At 39.0% G+C, this 20902-nt stretch overlaps 1 long non-coding RNA gene across 2 annotated transcripts in view; it reads left to right on the forward strand.

Annotated features, from left to right (window-relative positions):
• The window catches only part of LOC104153748 (uncharacterized), a 135962-nt gene extending 118604 nt beyond the window's left edge, over nucleotides 1-17358 (forward strand). For both annotated transcript variants that reach the window (XR_696325.2, XR_696326.2), the window contains exons 3-4: nucleotides 7897-8198; nucleotides 17104-17358. This is a non-coding gene — a long non-coding RNA (uncharacterized lncRNA). The remainder of the gene's footprint in view (nucleotides 1-7896; nucleotides 8199-17103) is intronic.
• The last annotated feature ends 3544 nt before the right edge of the window (nucleotides 17359-20902 follow it).

Here is a 20902-nt window from a genome sequence, read left to right on the forward strand (position 1 = left end):
TTTTGGTTATACGAGGATATTACACTGAGGAAATAGTATTTGAAAATAGTATTCAAAACTGCATATGCTCATAGCTGTGCTAATGTTATATGTGCAATTATAATACTGTCACTGACTGACACTTGGGATCTTAATCTTCCATTTTAAGACTGTTTTATAGCAGCTGTTTGATAGAATAAGTACTAGATATATCAATTGAAATACTTAGCAGAGAATAATATTATTATCCAAAACTAACTGTAGACAAAAATGTACACAGTTAGAAGGAAATAATTCTGTACAGATCAAAAGCACCTTAACAGGTTTGCCTTCTCAGGAGATGATATTTTCTTCATAGAATTTAAAGATTTTTTTCATCCAATATTAGGTATTATAAGTCATAGGAAAACTCAGATGTCAAGTATGGACACAGGATATCTTTTAAAAAGGTTTAACTTTAAAACAAATACTTTCCAGTAGAAAATCATTCAACATTTATAGATCTGACACAAGTTTTTCAAAGAAAAGTGGAATGAAAAATTAAGCTGGATGTTTTAGACTTTCAGTGGGTCTAGGAAGGCCTCTGTAAGACAAATCCATTAAAAGTGATTTAGTGTGACATTCCTTGTGCGCCAAGAAAGACGACCAAAACTGCCTTCATTAGCAATAAGGCTCACCCTGTTCAAGCTCCTGGAACAGAGCTGTCTGAGACGAGGTGCCACGTCAGAAGTGGTCGCTTTTTAGGTGCTGCTGATGGAGAGAGGCAGATAATGTACAATTATGAAATTGCTGTAGGATAGCAGGCCTGAATGTTGTTCTCTGATGATACTACCAAGTTAAGTGTTCTCAAAGCCTTCAGCCAGAATATATATACATACATATATATATATAGAGAGAGAGAGAGAGAGAGAGAGAGAGAGAGAGAGAGAGAGTGTATATGTGTGTATGTAGAAGGAAAGTAAATAAAAATGGATAAGAAATTACTAGTGGAGAAGTTAGATGCAGAGTTTAGAAAAATGCTATCTTCAGGTAATAAGTTATTTCTATTTTCCATCTTATTAAAGAAAAGCTTCATTTTTCAAGGTTCCTTTGAACCCAGTGACTCCTGAAATGCTCTGCAAAATTTAACCATGTAGAATTATTAGGCAAGTCTAAACTTGGATAAAATGTTCATATTACTGAAGGCTGTCCAGAAACAGGAGTTTAAGATGAGAATGGAGAAAAATACATTACTCAGTTGAATCTATGGAAATAATTTGATGCCGTTAGAAGGCAATTTCCTGAGTTGGATTTTGTCCATGATTCTGAAGTTGTCACGCAAAGCTTATGGGAAGTGCCACAGGATCTTTCATGAGAACAAGTTATTGTGACCTTTGCTTTAATGCATCTGGACAGAAAATTCAGGATGGTTTCTCTTCACAATGTGCTGGTACAGTACAGATGCGAGTAAGAATACCATTTATTCCAATCTTGCTTGACTGAAGTTTCTAGTATTTTGCTATCCTTTAAAAAAAAATCTTAAAAAATCTTAAAAAATACAGTAATTATACAAGAAATCTGGTAAACCAAAGTCAAGTGGTATTACTCTACGGTTAGGATTATTAGTTAAGGAATGCACAATTAAGATTGCTGAAAGGTGTTTGCTAATGTGAATGATGATGCTAACGTAGGGGCAACTGAGATTTTGCTTTCCAATAACTTTATAAATCGGAGCTGCTGTTTGATATTCAGTGCAAAGCGTTTTGTTAGAACACTGTAATCTGTTTCCAAGGATGAGAATAAAAGCGGAAGCTAAACCAAATAGCAAAATATCTTATAGCAATAACGAAGAACAAAATATATGAATGCCAGTCTAGAAGTGGACTGAAAAGCTAAAACTTCCTTACTAATGAAAGCTGTTTGACTTTAGATTGTGTTTTCCATCTGTGGAAAATTTGCAAAGCATTTTACTAATCATAACGAAAGCGTCACAGTGTCTCTTTGTGGGAAGTAAGTATTATATCTGTTTTACATATGGGTAACACTGATAACACCAGCTCTTCATTTTCAAATGCTGCTCTCAAGTGCTTCCATCAAAAGCTGCAAGTTGAAATGAAATTGAGCTGTGCTGATGAAAAGGAGGTAAAAATAACAGAGTTTTTGGACTGAAATCCTGCAAGAGCATGCTTACACAAAGAGAATGCTCATTGTGTCTTGTTAAGCCATTATAATTAAAAACAGGACTACAGTCTCGTTGTGATGTTATATTCCTCTTTATATGTAGCTTGACTGATGGTTATGTTGAGTTAATTTGAGTTATGTGAGGCACAAACATACTCTTTTTTGTTTGATCTGAGTTTGAATCATGTTCCTGGAGATAACATTGGAAGTGTTCGGTAAATGGCTATGGTCACAGGCTGTCTCTAATGTGAATGTGGTTCTGAATGGATGACTGGACTGTCTCTTTCATATGTCCTCTTTTTTATCATGAGGACACAAAAATCTTTCCCATTTATCAAACCAGAAACTGGTGGAAAGTATCTGCTATTTATTTATCTGTGGTTTGTCAAGCTTATAGACTAACATACGGTGAGAAAGATTATAACACATTCCTAATATCCAAGAAGTTGTTTTTCTTAAGAGTATGAAATTAGAGAAAATTTGAAAAGAAAGAACAATAAAATCCAGCACGTGTTCAACACTAATAGAAGCCTATTTGTACAGTTATGCTTGCAAGAAGGGTGGATACTTCTGGCAAGCAGGCAAAACTGGGGCAGAGCAAGAGGTTGAACTACCCTGTGAGCCTATATTTTTTCAAACACTCTTTTTGTCCATAGATGTGATCCCTTGGGATTTCTCACTAGGCAGCATTGACGCTCACTAGGACTCGAATGAGCAGTGCTTTGTGGAAAACAATACATGATCTTGAGATTGAAGCACGGAAAAGGATAAATTGGTATGTTCTGGTGGATCAGAAGAAATTAAAAAGTTACTGCTGACAATTTTTGGTTACTAGCCGTGAGCTGGGAATTGGTCTTTTGGTCAGCTGAGATGCAGTAACTGCCTGTAAGAGCATGCGTAATCCCTATCAATACAAAGCAGAACTGCTTAGTTTAAACTGCTTCTTTGGCAGCTGGTTGGTGATTATTTTTAATATATGAAAGGTAATGAAAGGGTGGGGCAGAATATACTTACTCATGAAAGACGAAGAACTTACTAATGTGGGAAACTTTAGATTTAGATTTAGATTTAGATTCCTGTCTTCTCAGAGGTTACTTTGTGTAGGCTTTCTGGATATTGTCCTTCTGTAAAGTTGAAAACGAATGCTGAGATTCCCAGTTAATTGCTTCATACTTTTGTCCTTTTGCATGTGTTTCAATGCTGTTACACATTGCCCTCCTTGATCTATTCCCTCCACCTCTCTTTCTTTAGCTTTTTTTTCTAGCATTTCTATTTCTTCTTTACTTTCAGCCTTTCCAGCACGACTTTTATCCCTGAATTGGCCTTTGAGCATCTGTCTTCTTTCTGTATCCGTCTGCATTTTGTAATGCATCTCTTCTCTTTAGGGGGCTAAAGGGTGATCAATCACTTCAGAGTGAGTTTTTTCAAGAGCCGATTGACCTAGTTCACTTCTGAATGCGATGCACCCTTGGACTTTTAGGCAGCTCATAAAAGCCTGAGGAAAAAATGGGCATCATATCCAAGTATCCTGACAGCTTGTTATAGTATCCCCCACTCATCACAAGCATGACTTCTGCAACAAGTCTGTTGCAGCCTTCTCTTAAAGCAACTGAAAGATTGGAGACGTTTTGCTTTGACCAAAGGTTTTGTAGTGCAGCATCTGTCTCTTGCTGTACTGTGAAGAAATACTGCCTCGTTCTCAAGCTTGGCTTAGATATCTGGGCACTGGCACACTGCAAGCAAAGGATGATAAATAACAAGTTGTATGTTTAAATTCATGTTATCATGTGCATTGGCACGATTTAGATGCATTTACATACATGTTCTACTCTTTTGCAGGGAACATAATATGCCTTGATCTGTAGAGGACTATCTTAAGACAGTCCAATGCCAGCAAGCCCATCTCCCTAGTGTTAGAACTGATTTTGTGTCTGAGATAAAGGAAGCGTTTTAGTAGACAGCCAAACTTAATCAAAACCAAACCCCATTTGGATTTCTTGCTATTCTTGCCATAACTAGATGTGATCCTGAACTGTTACTTTAAAATACAACTTAACTTGAACCAAAACTATATAATAAACATACTGACTCAACTTCCTGATTCTTAGGTATGTTCTTGAAGGACAAGTACATTTATTCTGGATATGAAAAAGAATGCAACAGAATTTACATTCCTGGTTTAAAAATAAAGGTAGCATAATCATTAAAGACTCCAGTGTCCACTACTGTTTGTCCCTATGTTCCATGCTAATATTGTTTCCTCTTGTAAGACTCTGCATCCTGCACAACACTAACTTTCAGTATGTTATGTTTCTTAGTATTTTCTTTTAGGTCTTGGGACTATTTTGCCATTTGATTACACTTCACCACGGAAATTGGTCATGACATAGTATTTAGTGTAAACAGAATTGCTTTGGCTAGGATCCTGCGAGGATGACAAAAGGAAAAAATATATTTGGCAATCTCTAGTGCTCAAGGAGATTCATCTTGTGTTTAAAATGAATTGACCATCATCTGTCAAAGCCTTTTTCATGCTAGAATAGTATGTGTGAAAATCTAAATGGCTTAGTAGAGCATTATGCTTGTTAGGAACCTGGCTCTTTGAGGGGCTGTACACCCTCATTCAGCTCCTGCTGACTTTCAAGGGCAGCTGAAGATGTCCAGAGTCCTTCTGGGACTCCTAGAGTCTCTCAGGATTGGAGGGGAGTATCTGGAAGTATTCTACAAGGATATTTTCACCTTCCTTTGCAAAAACAACCTTTGGAACAAATTCCATTTTTTACAGTCAGTACTTGAAATGACACATCTTCTCATGGAAAACTCTAGGTCCTCTAGGGTTATTAATAACATAGCATTTGGACATGTACACATCGATCTCTATTTCTAAAATGCATCTGTGAATATTGGAAGTATTTTATACCATATACAAGACAATGTATATTCAAGCTGCAAAATATAAGGCTGGTGTTTTTACTCAAGGATTATTGGACTTGATGGGAGATGGGTAATTCAGACATTTAAAATAATTTTAAGGACAGGTCCGTTTTATGGTGCCAAAACATGGAAGTTCTGGATGTTTAACAACATAGCGTCAAGTTCCGTGATCACTGGCCTTTGTTTTTTGAAAGCAGCTATGTGGTATCTCTTTTAATTTTTTCCCCTATTGCCTAATGTTAAAGAGACCCAGCTTTTCAAAAGTCCAGGAGATCTGTCCATTCGACATCAGATCCCTTCAAAGATTCCTCAGAGAGGGAACCCAAAATGCCTAGGCGTCCTAAAACACAGAATCCCTGATTGTGTATACTTGCAGTCAAACTTGAGATGACTGAGAGGATGGCATTGACAACTCTGCTATGTAACACTACAGGCTTTGTTGCAGTGACAGTGCTGGGGGCATCTCTTTATTTGTGGCATGAATTTACTGCCGCACGGTAGGAAATATGTGTTAATGTGCAGAACTCATGGGGTGCTGAGTCAGTGGCAGCGGTGGTTTCTTTCTGGGTGGAAGCGCTGCTATTTGCTTACATGCACTGTAATAGAGGGTGCAACTGTTTTAGTTGCTTCTTTTACTGCAAGGGTATGGCATGTGATGTTCTGTCAAAGGCCTGGCTGGAGAGCAGCCTTGTGCTGGTGGCTGCCCTTGGGGTTGGAAGGCTCTGGAAGAAAGGAGAGCCAGCAAGGAGGGAGCAGGGCCACGGGAAAACTTCTGAAAGGAGCGGACACCTAGCCAAATCTCTGAGCTGACAAGGAAGGATCTTTTCTTAGGAACCTGGATAGGTCTGTGTGGAGTTGGTGCAACTCAAGATGCCCCTGAAAGTTGCTGGACTTAGAGCAGCAGGCTGGGATTTCCTCCACAGTGTTCACAAAACCGTGTCGCCATCTTTCTAGTAGAGGCTTTTCAAGAGACAGTGGGGTTGCTGAGCATCCCGCAAGAGTACTTCCTTCCCACCTGGGCATCAGATTTAATGAGGAGGTTACCAGCATATCTAGAGCCCTGGGGACATGCAAGCAAATTTGCTCCTGAGCAGGATGCTTCCTCTGTGCTAATACCAGCAGCCAAAGCATTATCAAAGGGCAAGCAGTTTTGCTTGCACATGCAAGCTTAGGATACTTGGATTGCAACAAAATGTGGACCTGTGAATATGGCAAAGAAAGGACCTTGCAAACTAAACCTAGTGCTATAGCTTTTTCAGGCGAAGTCCTCGGCTATCAATGAATTTCTTCTGAGCCAAGGAAGTGAGATTTGCTGCGTCAGATGTGTGCAATTTCTTAGAACCCAGATGTGAAATGTGGACACATTTTTTTTTTTTCCGTGTTTTGTATTTTCAGTGTACTGTACAGATTCCTGGTGGCTCCTGCCTGTCTCACAACTGGGCCAATGGAAATAGGGTTAATATTTATTTTATTTTGTCAGAATGTGGTATTTTTACTGATTTGAAAGGGCTAGACCAAACTCTGCTATGGAAAACAAAACAAAACAAAATATGGCAGGGTTAATAATTGAAAGGCTTTAAATTCAAGAACCTTGGATTCTGCAAGATTTGGTGGCATTGCAGGTGGGGAGTGCACGTGGATAGTACGAAAGGTAACAACTGAACTGTAAATTCATGAAATTGGGCAGTTTCTTCGTTTTATGCTTGAATAGCACTTTGCTCAGTGTTTTTTTTTGTCCATGACTGGACTCCTAATACAAATAAATGGGACTTTTTCAGTCTTCACGAGAACAGATTTGTGTCTGCATTGCATACATTGCACAAGCTGAGACTCAGCATGGCGCTGTTATGTCCATATGACTTCCAGACCAGAGCAGGGTTTCAGCCAGCCTCCTCCAAGATGGTTACGGTGACTTGTGGTCTGTGTAGTGATGATCATGGACATAGGAGCCAGCTGGCAAAAGACCTGAATCACAGTCTCTCAAAATCAATTTTCATGGGCTTCAATGGGATTTGAATCAGGCTCTTCATGCTGAAGTTTCCATTACTGAGTGCCAGTAATTGGGTCAGCTATTCAAAAGCGCACAGCACTTACAATTCTTGTAATATCATTGGTAGTCATGTTTTCTAGGGAGCCCAAAAGACCTGGTGTGTTTAGGTTAAAGAGTGAGCATTCACAAAAGTTTTTATTTGTATCTAAGGCGTGCAGCATTATTAAATGTTCATCTTTCACATATGCCCTGGGTAATTCTGGAAATGATAAAATGTTCTGTGGTCCTGATAAATGTTGCTTTCACATACGCATCTCTGATAGATTTTGGAACTTGCTAATACATTTCTGAGGGGAGCAGAAACCATTTCAGCAGTTACATAAATTCTGAATTTTCCTTCCTTCCTCCTACTTGTTTGTTTCTAATAAACATAAAACTTCTAATTTCCTTTGCACTCTGGCATGCTAGAAATTAAGAGAGTAAGTGCTCATGCTGTTTTTCTTTGCCTGGGTCTGGCTTATACAACAGATTTTTACTCTGTAAGACAGATTTTGCTGTATTTGTGCTTTTTTCATCTCCCCCTGAGGAGTGTTAACTCAAAGCAATCACAAGACACCCATCCTTGCCTGCTGCTTCTTGAGCTGTTATGTCTTCTTCTTTGCTGCCTACTTCTCTATTTGAAGCTTTTTTTTTAATAGGAAAAAGCAACATTCAAAAAAACTAAAGGCTGTCTCCTTTCCTAAAATGGTAACTTTGATGTGAAAAGCTTAAACACGCAAAAGCACTTCTGTTCCTATAGCATCTACTTTTAAGAGCTTTTTCTTTCCACTCAGATGAGCTCTGTACAGAACAGGATCGCAGAAGGAAGCTGTGGGCACCCTTGGAAAATCTGAGCTGCTTGTGAAGCTGTAGACACTGCATGTTTATGGACTTGGTTTTCTAAGCGATCTCCAAAGCTTGAACGGATTACAGTGATATTTTAACAAGGCTGCTGGCATCCATCACTAGCTTTCACTTACTGAGAAAGCTAAAAGATGGAAGAGTGTAATTATTTCCACGTAAGCTAAATTCTAGTGGCTGATTATCACGAGGACATTAACACTTTAAACTTCTTAATCTCCTCTAAGCCAAACAGGTAAGTCTTACAGGCTTCTCTTCTAGCTTTCATTTTGGTAAGGGAGTGGGGGCTCGCAGGGGACTGGTGGTGAAGGGGAATGTGTTAGGTACGGAGGCAAACTGAGTTTCTTAAATGGTATATATGCAGTAGCACTTGCATGTTGTCATTTTCTGTCAGGTTATAAATCTACTGCTTGTAGGCTAAAAAATTTCCATGGCAATATTGTTGCTTTCCATAGCCAAGATCTGGCTATCTTTCCATATTAAAGTAATCCCTAACATATGCAACTATTGTATACACTAATATATTAGTGTAAGAGGACTGGTACATCCACTCCCTGTGCCTAGTGAAGTATCTGTGCCTAAATCTCTTTCTGCAATGATATAATTACTTCTAGATCGATTACTCTGGTCAAAGCAACGTTATTCCATATGCTAGGCATAACCACATGTTTAGGATTAACATTCCAAAGATGATTTTGGTTGAACAGCTTTTCCCCGAAAACACAATTTCTTAAACTGAATCCCTGGGCAGCTTACATTTCAGATGAGTCCTGCAGAAATACGGTGTAAACAAGAGGTTTCCTAGCTTTCAAGTGGGAGTGTAACAGCGTCAAAAATAGATAATTCTTTCTCTTTCACCCTTGAAAGAACAGTTATTCTCTTTAAGTAATGGCACTGCTATACCCCTAGAGGTGAGGCTTCCTATTTGAAGACTTTTAACATAAAAGATCTAATTACCATGTAAAAAGCAAAAGACACTTTGACCGTAAATAGTTTTCTCGTAATTAAGTTTTTCTGTCCCCTGAGAATGTTTACTAGCTTTAAAAAATAATTATTGTTGAAGGGCAAAGTATGTTGTGCTCAAATATAAATATTCATGCTTATTTTTTGTTTTAAAATATGGTTGTTTATAGAAAGCAATTCAAGCTCTATTTTCAGTCTGGCTGTGATAATTGAAATAAAGCCTTCTAGCATATGCAATTATAAATAAATTTATAAGAATTATTAGATGTGTAATTAACAGAAGACTGAGTTATTATCACTTTCTCCTGTGCATAATAATTCTGCATAAAAACATGAGAAATGACTCTCATTAAACTCTCACAGCAGATCAATCCTCAAAAGGGAGTGAGACATTAAAACAAAGCATTTAAGATGTGTAAACACTGTGATTAATTAAACAGAAATGGGCATTAAAAAAAGTCTGAAAACAAAGAGAATGTTTAAGAAATAGATATCCCTTAAATGGTTAACATGTTTTGACATTTCTTTTTTTTAAAAAGGGGAACCTCAGAGTATCTTGGGGATGTATGTCTGTATATTTTGCTTTGTCGTTTGGCTCTGAGGAGTCACTTTGAATACCTGGGCATTATTCATCTGCAAACTTTTCAAAATTCTCATCAATGGAGTGATTAATTAGAGAGGATTCAAAAAAGCCGGCCCGGGCTGCTGCTGGAGTTAGCTTTTCCCTGGTTAAGGTGTGTTCTCTGTGGAAGTTTAGGGACTTTGAGATTTGTGCTCAGTGACTTTGAGCAGAAGGCTGCCTCCGCTGGTACCTTCGCTGGTGGCAAACAGAGGACCAGACTAAACCCGTCGTATCAGCAGGCGTTAAGTAGATGAGTCGAACTTTTGTGAAACAAATTAAAGCCAGGTATGTTTAAAAGGTTTTGCTAGTGAAAACACTGGAATTTTGGAGAACAATGGCATTCATAGTAGCAACCTGAGCAGATACTTAAGCTGGGCTTGGGTCAAATTCCTCAAAAAGTGTTTATTCAAGTACTGTGAAGTACCGTACCAGAACTCACACTCTATATTTTAGGGCATTTAATGTTCTTTAGGACTACTTTGGCTGCTATCTAGTATTCATTCTATTGGATTACTGTGTGTAGAGCAGTAATTAAGAGCTCTGGGTATGAATCATAGGAATATGCAAGTTATGATTTTTTTCCTAATGCTTGGAAGTTATCCTAGGCAAGCAAGTCTCGTTCTTGTTTAAGACACAGCTACACATGAAAAAAGAGAAGAAATAACTTTTTATTCTATGCTATAAAATAGTAATGCTGTGTAATACACACCCAAGAGCTTAACAAAACTATAATAGGACAAAATTAGCCAGTGCCCGTCTAATCCTTCATTAGCATACTGTTATATTTTTTGCCCAGTGGATATATTGTCTGCTGAGAAATAATGTGAATATTTATTCAGCGGTAATAGCTGTTGCTGCTTAACTTACTTGAGAGCTTTTATTTTCACTGTGTGAACATGCTTATCTATAAAAGGATTTCAGGCAGATGATCACCCTTGGGATTTAATGAATTCATGCATTATATGTCCTATGTTATTATGTGGCTGTACAGCAAGATTACTGTTTTTCTAATGAGATTCCAGTTCAAATAGACATGCTGCAAATATATTGGCACTTCTCAGAAAATGGTGCCTGTCTTCCAGAGTGGTTTAATGTACACATGGAACTAGTTTATTTAAGCCGCATTGTAAGTGTAAGTCTGTCTTCATTTGATGCAACAGGTGCAGCAGTTTGAATGAGAAAGTCCGTGCTAGTAATAAGAGCAGAGCCCAAACTTCTTCCTATAGAAATCAGAGAGAGTTTGGCTACCTACGTCAGGAGGAATAGGATCTGACCACTCATTTTGATGTGTAACTTGCATTCGGTATTGATGACCCAGAAAGATATACAATTGCTGCTGCTTCTTACTTATAGGAAACTGCATTTTAGCGCAAGATACCACTTTTTAAACTCTGCTGAGATTATTCACTTATATTCCATTTATGTTTCAAACTAGATATTTCATTTTCCAAAGAAAAAGGATATTTAGTGTATGTATTTCCAGCAATGAGTACAGCTGTGCTACTATCCAGGTTTTCATGCTTTTATGCATACATTTTTGATACAGCTATAGTGAAATGGTACTGTTAGTGTTAGGGTGATGTAAGGAGAGAAGTGCTACATTACCAATACAGAGCTGATTTAAATTAGAGCAGACTCTGCACTGTTATTAGCTACACCAATGTAAATTAAGGATGTTTCCATAGAAATCAGAGAGTGTACATGAGGTTTACTTTGGTATAAATGAAATTAGAATCAGATTCATTGAAAGTTTGTTTCAGACTAACTGGTAAAGGTCTGAGCAACACCATCAGCTATTAATGACAAGCTGTAAACTTCTATCTTTCATTATTCAGTTACAGGTTAAGTTGCAGTAAAACACCATTTACCTAAAAAGAAAGAGGACAAGCAGTGTAAAATGTTTTCTAGTTTACTGGCTTTACTTACCTTTAGCTGTACTGTTTTCACCCTGATGTAAGTTTTTATCTGCTATGATAACATAGTCTGATTTGCACCGCTGTAAACTAGAAAAGAATCAGACCATTTGCCATACAGAATATTGAAAATAATTATTATAGTAATATTATCTTGAACATTTGTTAGAAATAGTTTTTATGGGTATTAAATATACTGCAGATAGATAGAACTATATGTGTATGCTGTGTCATGTTCTTGGAGACTTTTTTGGAAAGAAATTCTATTTCTTATGGTTAGATTTTCCAATTAATTGCTGATGATGATCTGGAAATGTATTCACTGAAGCTCTTGCATGTAGTATATGATATTTAAACTAAAAAGGCAAGAAATCAATTCAGTTGTTTGTGCTGTAATTGACTGAATAGTAACTGAGATACAGGATATTGAAAGGTCAAAATGACAAATGTTTCCAGAGAAATTTGCAAATTATTCTCACAGGATTTTAATTAAAAATTTGTGCATAATTAAATCCTACCTATTTTTTCATACTTAAAGATTTCCATGATCTGTGTATGATTTTGCAATAGTGTTAGAATTACTGTATCCTTTATACATGATACTGCTTTTAAAGCCTAATTCACTTCTCAAGAAATGGTAACTGTAGGAAAAGGTGCAGCTTAAGCAATAAAGTGACGGTCTCTGTTAGGTATTTAAATCTGATTGGGATGAAGGCCAACCTTTTGGTGAACAAGCTATTTCAGTTGCTTCTCGGGGCAGGCAACATGGTGGCAGGGAGCTGGGTGAAGTGGGGAGGAGGTGAGGTGGCTGCGCTCGGTTTCTCCCATGGCTCAAAATGCGTTCGGGTGGCCCCCTGCACGGCGTGTGGGGAGGGACCTCCCGGTGATGGTCGTTGATGAGCACCCAAGGAGCAATGCTACCAGCATCCCAGCTCAGGCTGGCACAACCCTGCTTTCAGCTCCCTCTTTTTCCCTGCCCAACACTCGCAGTGAGATTCAGGGGGAATGTCACTTCTTTGGCTTCTTACGGCTCCTGCTCGCGTCTCTCCAGCTCCCAGATCCCTTTGCCCAGGAACCACAGCTCTGCTTCTGGGCTGAGGGGCAGTCAAGCCCCAGAAGCCTCCCCACAGCTTTCCTCCCGGCTGTAACAGCATCTGCATCCCACCGCCCATGGAAGCCAAGGCACCGTACCCCAGGCGGGGCTGCAAATTCACACCAGCAGCAGCCTTTACTCACCTTCCTCATATGCTGGCCTTCTGCCTGGTCCTTTCCTACACTCTGGACTAGAAGAGGTTGAAAAAAACTTTTTTTTTTCTTTTCTTCCCATTTGTCTCCCTGTGGCCTTTTCCTTGTTACCAGGTCTCAGCAACACAGAGATGCTAGTATAGGATATGGAATAGGCTTCTGCCCATCCAGTTGCCATAGCTTGTTGCACCTCTCCATCATTTTATTGGCCAAAGTATTGCGATATGGACCCTAGCTGGCTGCATTACTTGAACGCTCAGTGATGTTCTCGATCTGATTTGTCTACATTGACCTACCTGGTAATGGCGTGAGGCCGGCCGTTCCCTTCTCCTGGGCAGCGGGGCTGATGGGGTCTTTGTCAACTCATGCTCAAGGACATTCGTTTTCTCAAAGAGGACACTGGTACTATTGAAAGGATAGAAAGGTGGGAGGAGGAAAGATAAATAGAAAATGGAATAGGAATAGAACATTATATGCATTAGTGAGCCTTTTGAATGCATAGCAAAAAGCATTTATCCAAGATGGAATTCAAGGTTTGTGCCACTGAAAGAGAGATGCTGTACTTGCTTTCTGTGAGGGACTGAATTTTATCTAAGCTGCTTTGTATTTTCTAAAAAAAATGGCACAAATGTTGACATCTCCAAAACTGCTACTGCTACAATTACTTCTAATAATCTGATGGATCCTTCTTACATGCCAAACAGTTTGCTCTCAGTTTGAAATTACCAATTGTTGACTTGCTTTCTTCCTTTGGTTGTTTTACTTTATTGCTTTGTCCTTCAGCTGCCCTTCCCTAGCACTTTTGATAAAATTTGCTCCAGTACAGAGAGCTTCAACACTGTTTGGTATTCCTGCTTGTAAAAATAAAGTACAAAACAAGATATATTACGATATTGATAACTTATCATCACACTCTTTAAAGATTGCACTGTTGAAGATAAGAGCAGATACCCATGTGAATGTAAAGGGGTAAAAAGGGGAAAAAAATCGAACAATGGCAGCTTATCCTCTTGAAACAAATTTTCTTTACCAACTATCTGGTGAAATATGTTCATGTAAGCACAATACTGTCTCAGTCATATGACAGACACGTGATAACTAACTGTATTTCCTGTCCTCCTACCCCTTTTCATTCAGAAAAGAAAAAGAATATTGAAACAATCTGTAACCTTACTGCTGCAACTGCACCAGATAGTTTCCCCTTGTTTTCCTGCTCCTACTCGCTTCCTAAGCGAGATATTGTCTTTTTGATTCCTTTTCCTTTTCCATGCATTAATGTACTGTGTTTTTTTGTACTCTTATGATCCAGTGATCAGCATGTGACAAACCATTACCTAAAAAATGACAGATGTGTAAAGACTGAAATAACTTTTTAGTCTAGAAAGAGAGAGAGGTTGGGGAGAGACATAATGATCTTTAAAAACATAAAAGGCAGGTGCAGAAAGGAATGGAGGGGTTCTTTTCCTTGATCGTTGTGAATAGGACAAGAAATAGTAGGTTTAACTATGCAGCTATGAAACTTAGAAATACCCTTCTTATAGTGGTGAGGCACTGGAATAAATTGCCTTTCAAAAGCATGGAGCGTCCAGAATGGAGGCTTGTAAGCGCTGATTTGAAAATCATTTCCCAGGAATGGCATGTACATGATTGATCCTGCTGTGAGACAGAGATGGGTTAGCTCCCCTTCAGCCCTGCTTTTTGTCATTCCTCAGCAATTTGCAAGCATGTAAACTTGTGGCAATGAGAGCAATGAAGGATATGAGAACAGTGGTGCACAACAAAATACCTTCTTTGCATCGACCGCTGCTACAGAAGACCTATGTTGAATTTATTCCTATCAAGTAGCAAAGATGAGGTACTATGAGAGGTAGAAGAAATGTCTAAAGTGTCAGAAGAGATTCAGGGAAAGTGAATGATGGCTAATTAATTATATAAATCGGTGACCATTCAGGAGCAGTTTATGTTTAGTATCTTAATTAGTCTAAGGAGAGCTTGGGAGAAACATTTCCCTGGAGACAGATGAGCTACTTACTGCAGGATCTTTTCCTCAGAAACGTCATTCTGTATCCTGTTGTTGACAGGATACTAAATGAAGTTAATTTACTAAATCAGTACTGAAATTATTATATTTCTTTGTATGCTGCATTGAGGGGAAAATCATAGGTTGTCACAGGTAGTTTTTGCCAAGTTCAGAAACAAAATCAGAGCCACTAAAGGGAGCTTCTAGTTAACTTTTTCTTCAAATTCATGGGTGAAGAATACCCAGTATGCGCTCATATCAGAAGACATATGATATGTCTAATCATAGATGCGGTTCTAAATGGTCCTTCACAAGCTTTGACTATACAAGAAGATGGCACAAACAAGCTATAGATTGGAGTTTTTCAGAAGAGAATTATCTGTCTATTTATGTGGCTGCAACTAAGGCAGTTCTCAGGGCTTTGCCCTTGTACTTATCCTGTCACGTGACAGAAATAAGCCACTGATTTAGCCCAGGTTTTTGATGGCTATCACATGTGAGCATTTTAGTCAAGATCTGATACTGCACTTTAGTGCCAGGTAACAGGGAGAGAAATGTTGAGGGCCTTCTGTTTCTCAGGTCTTACCTGGGCAACAGAAAGACAGCGTAGTCAGTGCTGAATGAATGCCATCATCTGACTAAAGATTTATCTAACGTGATCGCACTAGAGAAATTTTTCGTTTTGGGCACCATATTGTTCCAGAGTTTGTTTCAGTCTTTCAGGCCACAGGAGTCACTGGCAGTCCTGCCATGAATTGCAGTGGTCAGACCCTCTTTAGGATTTGTCCATGTGGCATCAGCCTTGCATAAATCCTCTCCATCATTCCTCTGGGGCCGTTGGTTGGGCCATTCTAGGCGTTGCTTAGAGCCAGCATTCAGTTCTCCAGTCCTGTCTCCTTTAGGGTCAAAAATGCATGATGTTGTTGCTGCTTCCCTCTGGTGAGCAAATTAAACACTGCATCCATTAAAACAGTGACAGGGTTACACCTAGAGCTCTGCTTTGCAGTCTCCGAGAAGCACATCTGGACAACTCTTCTGGACAGGAAGAGTTTCCTTTGTACTCTTTGTTGGAGAAGGTGTCTGCTCTGCCTTTCTGAAGCACAGTGTGATGAAAGAGGTCAGAAATGAGGGGTACACTTGCTATTGCTAGGACAGAGTTTAAGTGGCTGCAGCTTTAACTGCAAGCTCACTTTTGAACCCAGGCATTGGTATAATTATGCGAGTTGCTCATCATTTTGACACCACCCTTGCAACCTGGGCGGACAACCAGAGAGTTAATCCAGCCTCCCTTTGCAGAAGGCAACTGCACTTATTTGCCGTTTCATGCCTCCCGCCCCGGGTGGCCCATGTCCTCCCGTGCCCAGGTCGGTTCCCTCCCAGGCTGGGGTGCCCCGTCGTGGGCAGTGGGGAGGTGGGGGCTGCCGCTCACGGCAGTGGCGGTGCCGTCAGCGCGAGGAGGGCTCCTTGCCTGAGCCCGGGCAGTGCAGCACCAAGCAGGGAGAGGGCAGCCCACGTCCTCTCCCCGCTGCATCAACGGAGGCTTTGCGGTGTCCCTCTCACAGCTTCCCCGCGGGGCAGCTGTGGGCACCCTGAGAAGACTCGGCACGTGGGAGAGGAGGGGAGAGCGAAGGAGCCCTTCCCCTCCGGCTCTCCTGTGTCTCGGTGCTGAACCGGAGCCGCGGATGTGGCTCCCCAGAGTTAGTTGCTCAGCAACCAGACTCAATTAATATGCTTTGCAGAAAGTGCAGGGGAAGCCCAGGCTGCTGTCAGTGAGGAGGCAGGAGGCTGAGGGTGACTCAGGATCCCACTCCAGCCTGACACCCATTTAGTCCCCACCTCATCTTCTCCAGTCCTCTGTTCGCCATTCTTCATCCCTTTTTCCCTCCGTACGATGACTTAGTGTGCATGTCCCCCAATCCTTCAGGCAAGGTATCTCCTGAACTCTCCTGCTTTGAGCGTTTTCCTTTTCAGTTTAATTTGTTTACTTGGGTTATTTGTCGAGCGTTCTCCAGTGCTTATCTAGAAACGTTAATATTCATGCTCGATGGGAAGGGAAAGGGACGGCCAGTGTTATGGTCAGATGGTTTTAAAGATTCCTTAAGATAAGACGGGTTGTTTGGTAGTGCACAGTCGAGCAGTAGTAATGAAAATGCATCATGTGTGAATTAGGAAAGTTTTTATCTTTTCCTTTATTAAAAATAATCAGCACTCTGAACATAGGAGGCCAGAGAGGTAGTATTGATCATTGTGAAACACATAGACAGTAGAATAAATGCAGGGTTGCTTCTTTCTTCTTCTTTTCTGCATAGTAATTTCAGGGCTTCAGTAAGGTATTTTTTTCTTTTTTCTTTCTTTCTTTCTTTGATTTTCTTTGGAGTCCCTCTGATGACACTACGAATCTGGGAGTGAAGAACTTCTTAGAGCTGATTGGAAATGGCATTGCAGAGCTGAAACTTAACTGGAGGAAATATATCTCCTGAAGAAGAAAATATAATGCACTTTAAGGATCTGACTTCTAGTGAAAAATTCAAGCATAGAGAAAACTTGTCCACTTTGTTAGGAAGAATGGGTTGGACAATTTTCTTCAATTCCAAAGGATATCTGAATGCCATGCTGAGCTTAATCTCTGCAGCATGCTCTGTGCTTCTCATCTCTTCCTGATGCACTGCATGGTAAGGCCTTTTTTCTTCCTTAATAAAAATAATATTTCTGGTACGGTGAGAGTTAAATAATAATAAAATGAAAATTGAAAAAATGCAAAAAGCCGACAAAAGAACATTTGCTAGTATGATTGATTCCAGGAGCAAGTATCTTGATTCCTGCAGCAGCTTTTAAGATCATTTCTTTTTTCCTTGCTTGTTGATAGAGTGTATTTGTGTGTATGTGTTTGTGTGCACCTGTGCTGTTAGTTGTACTTGGAGAGGAAAATCAGTAGCTATATCGTATATATTTCCAGGCTAAAGCGGATATTTAAGAATTTGCTTTGACATTTCCCTTTCTTTCTCCTTTCCTCCATTCCCCCCTCCTGCCTTCTCCTTCTCTCTCTCTCTCCCTCTCTCTCTCTCTCTCTCGGGTCATGTGTGCTATACTTTTCCTGCACCTCAGTTGTGTACTGTCAAGCAAAAATAGAAGGTAAAAGAAATTCTATCTGGACGTAAGAAGAGTTATAAATAAGTATTATCTAAGTAAATAAAAGCTGCAGAAGGTTTTTCAATGTCTGGTACTTCCTTAATGCAAGATCTGCAGGTATGAAAGATTTACTTTATTTTGTTTCCCGTGGGAAAGAAGTGTCAAATGCAGAGCCAGATGCTGTGGTTAACATATGGAGGAAGATGGATCCTTTTACACATTTTGTAAAGTCAAAAATGACCACCTTGAACAATGATAAGGTAACTTTTGATAAGGTTGCTTCTGAGGGAAAAAATAAGGAAACCTTCTATGAGGTGTTCCTATATCAAGTGATTTCTGTCATGTATAAATGAGGTTGTTGAAAATGATTACAAATGACTTGTTTGGTGGGTGTGCAAAGTTTTGTTCATTAACAGCTGTAATGCACTTTCAACTTCTTGGATGGAACGTCCTCGTGGAGGGCAAGGTAATGTTATTAGCTAACTCTCCAACTAGCCAAAAGTTAGGGTTGTAGTCAGGAAATTGCCAAGCAGATCAGGACTTACAATGTGACTGTACTGAACTGCAAGAACAGTTTAGATTTCCAGAAAGCATAGTTTATATGGATACCTATTTTAAAAATTAGGGTAGAACAAAAAGATGAAAAAGTGATGATGTGGATTATGCATATTTTCTTCTGCGCTGTGGATGATCACTGAGTTTAGAAGAGGGAAAGGTGAGTGCTCCTTGAGCAAACTGTAGTAAGAGCCTGCCCCACTCCAAGGGTTAATCACTGGCAAGTCTCACTAGTATTGATGGGTCACAACTAGATCAGGAGCAGGTCTGCAGGGCTGATGACATGGGCTATCCGGCTGGGAGTGGGAGTGACGGCTTCCTGGCAGCAGGTCTCAAGGATGGGAAGGATCCAAAGAGCCAAAGCAGAGCACCAGGCTGAGTGAGGCCAGGGAAAACCAGTGTTCATGAACAAGAACAAAAGCTATTCAAAGGGATTCAGATTTTGAGGCAGTTCTTGACGCATCTACTTTTACAATGAATAACTTTGTGAGGTAGTTTCAGAGAGAGAGTAGAAACACAGCTTTTTCAAATCACTGCAGCTGGAGGAAACTGAGACGATACAAACATTTTCCTGTAGTGACAGTCTTTCTGTTTGAAAGGAACCAGTCTCAATTTTAAAAGTAAAGGTTCAAAATATGCAATGTGCACTGAAATTGATTTTTTTTTGTATTTTACCATCTAAAATGTGCAAACAATACAAGAATCAATAATAAAACCAAGGAACGGCTGTACAACTCATTAAAGTCATCTTGCAACCTTCACTGTTGAAATAAGCTCCTATTTGTGGAAGTAGTCCTACTAGCTCTTTTTTCAAATAAGGACTGCATCCTAAATTCAAGTTTCCCATTGCAAATCATTCCTCATATCACCAGTTCGGTTTCAATCAGTGGGACAAGTCATATGAGTAAGAACTACTCATGTGAATAAACTAAGAAATGTTTTGTAGGACCAGGCTCTTTGATTGCCATGGCAACAGAATTATTAAGCTTTGGGCATAATTCATTTTTCCCTTCTAAAAAAAATGATTTTTCCTTTTACCCATGTGCATCCTTTTGCCTTGTAATTAGGACAAAAAAAAGGTTAACTACATTCTTCAAGATCATGCAACTATATAGATGCATTGTTCAGTGAAGAATTATCAGAGTTTGCAAAGTTTACTTTTATTAATGGTCTCCAAATCTGAGAGAAGTATGTTTTTACTGGAATCATTCATTGTCTTATTTATCATTGTGACAGTATTAACATTGTTACTAGGTATTATTGTCAATAATTTCTGTAGCTCGTCAAAAAAATGAATTCCTTTAAAAGATCACTGAACCTACAAAAACACTCACTGTTATTAAGTAGACTTACCAAGTTTTCTACTGTATTAAATATGTGCATTTTTTAATTAATAGATGATGTTTAGCTTTTTAGTAGATCCAGGAATACATTTATCTCCAGGGTATGGAAACACAGTGTGAAGTCATAACTGAACTTCCTACAGGATATAGATAGATATATTGATACAGACAGCATAAAAGCACCTGAATTTTCTTTCCCCACTCCATATTGGATGCTTATAAAAGTCAATATTATCAGGACATAACAAGTAATACCTCCTTCATTGTAATATGTAAAGAATAGCTCCTTTCCAGAATACAGTGTGCAGTAAATTTTTTAGCATTAGGTTATGCAGTATGGAAGAAAGAAAAATGTTAGAAAAAACACTCACAAATATAAATATAATCCTCCATATATATATCCTATATAATAGGATAAAATATATCCTTTAAAATATATCCTATACGCTAATGCAGCAATAGGTTAGTTGCATTTATCCGTAAAACAGCAACACATACATCCCAAGAATAGTCGATTGTTTTCTAAGGAATATATGATTTGTGAAAGAAGCTTTTGTGCATGATAAAAGATGTTTTTAGCGGACATTTGTTTTTAGCAGACATTTTTGTCAATGATTTACTGAGGCTTAGAACTCTCTCTTTAGTGACTTTTTTAATCATTGGCTTTTAAACAGTTGCACAACAGCTGTATTTGGCTTTCCCTCTCTCTGTGAATTCTAAAGCAAGTGTAATTAGTAATTTCCTTTTCTTTTAACATACTATTCAATAAGAGTCTGATGCTGCAAACACATGTATTTAATTCCAATTCATTGAACTATTTCATTGGATAAATTATGTGAATTAGAGCTTGTACCATCTGCATTATCAGGGCAGTTATACTGAGTAGCAGAAATGCTTTCCACACTCGCCGCAAGTCTTCCTATTCAACAAAAATGTGCTTTAATAATACGGCATATAAGCAATGCCTGTACTTGGAATGCCTTGAGCAGCCTTGATTCAAGACCCAACAAAAACCCGTTCTTTTCTGCAAGGCCTATCGGAGGGAAAAAAAAAAAGCTTTTGTTTAAAAATAAATAGTTATGGAAAGTATATTCATTTTACAAGAAATTTCAGTAGTTCCACATTTGTATTTATCATAAACCAGGACAC

The sequence above is a fragment of the Struthio camelus genome, chromosome 5, assembly GCF_040807025.1.
Source record: "Struthio camelus isolate bStrCam1 chromosome 5, bStrCam1.hap1, whole genome shotgun sequence".
In the NCBI taxonomy this organism is placed as follows: Eukaryota; Metazoa; Chordata; class Aves; order Struthioniformes; family Struthionidae; genus Struthio; species Struthio camelus.